We start from the raw sequence: 1396 nt of genomic DNA on the forward strand, positions 1-1396 counted from the left end.
GAATCTTGGAAAATTTTTGATGTTTCTCTGATTAAATAGATACTTATGTACCTATAAATGATTTTTGGAAAAAATAAATAGCAAACTATGAGGCAGCTGCAGTTCAAACTTAACCCGCTTCCAACTGAATCGGCGGGAATTTGTCTTTTTCACCAGAGGTGGATCAAAACTTTTTACACCCAACCATTTGGTCAATTATGCATTAAATATGGCCTAGTATTTTAGAAAAATGATTTGGTCCAATCTTGCAACAATTATTTGGTAGGTTCTTCACAAAAAACCTCCTTTTGGACACTCGAAAAATGTAAATGGTTTTTTCGTCCAAAGAAAATGAAAACTTCCTTAGGCAATATTGTTTGCCATTCCAATATGCACCCTTGTGCACAATATGAGATCATTTGAACAAACTATGCCATGAATGTGGCCATAAGATTGATCATTTGGCTTGAAAGCCAGTGATCTCCACACATGATAGCTCGTTTCTGAGAACAGTTTTTTAAAAGAATTGTCGTATTACAAGTTTATTATTTTTCCTGGTAACTTGGTCACATATAATGACACAATGTGAAGGTTTTCCAATTTTTTGATTTTTTTTTGAATTTTTTATGCCCGCTTCAAAATGCGGTCAAAACAGCGGGAATGGCCGTTCCTAGCTAGTGCTTGAATCTTGGAACTTTTTTGATATTTCTCTGATTAAATAGATACTTTTGTACCTAGAAATGATTTTTGGAAAAAATAAATAACAAACAATCAAGACGCTGCAGTTCAAATTTGACCCGTTTCCTACTGAATGAGCAGAAATTTGTCTTTCCCATGAGAGGTGGATCAAAAATTTTGACACCCAATCATTTGGTCAATTGTGCATTAAATATGTCCTAGAGTTATAGAAAATTGATCTGGTACAATTTTGCAACAAATATATGGTAGGTCCTTCACAAAAAAAGTCATTTTGGGCACTCGGAAAATGATTAAAATAGCTAGAAAGATCAGAAATGCATAGAAATTGGTCCTTATCCATAAAATGTGGTCTAACTCTAGTGAAAATTTGTGTGGTGCCATTTTGCAAAATGTTTTTGATAGCTACTTCACAAAATCCCTCTATTTTTAGTACTTAGACACTTTTTTAAATCACTGGTTTTTCGAACCAATCAGGACTCTTCCCACGGATCGATGACATGGCGCCCATCCATCCATCCATCCATCTCTCCATCCCACATCCATCTATCCATCTATCTATAGAAAAAAAGAAAATCAAATGAAAAAGAGATACCCCCACCCGCAGCCCAAACCCTAGGTCAGATCCCATCGACTCCCCCCCATCGCACCCCTCCTCTCCTTCCAGCCATCGCCACCTCCTCCCTTGATCCAGTCCTCTCCCCGGCCTCCTTTCCCCGAT

This window comes from Triticum aestivum, chromosome 4B (genome assembly GCF_018294505.1).
Source record: "Triticum aestivum cultivar Chinese Spring chromosome 4B, IWGSC CS RefSeq v2.1, whole genome shotgun sequence".
Lineage (NCBI taxonomy): Eukaryota > Viridiplantae > Streptophyta > Magnoliopsida > Poales > Poaceae > Triticum > Triticum aestivum.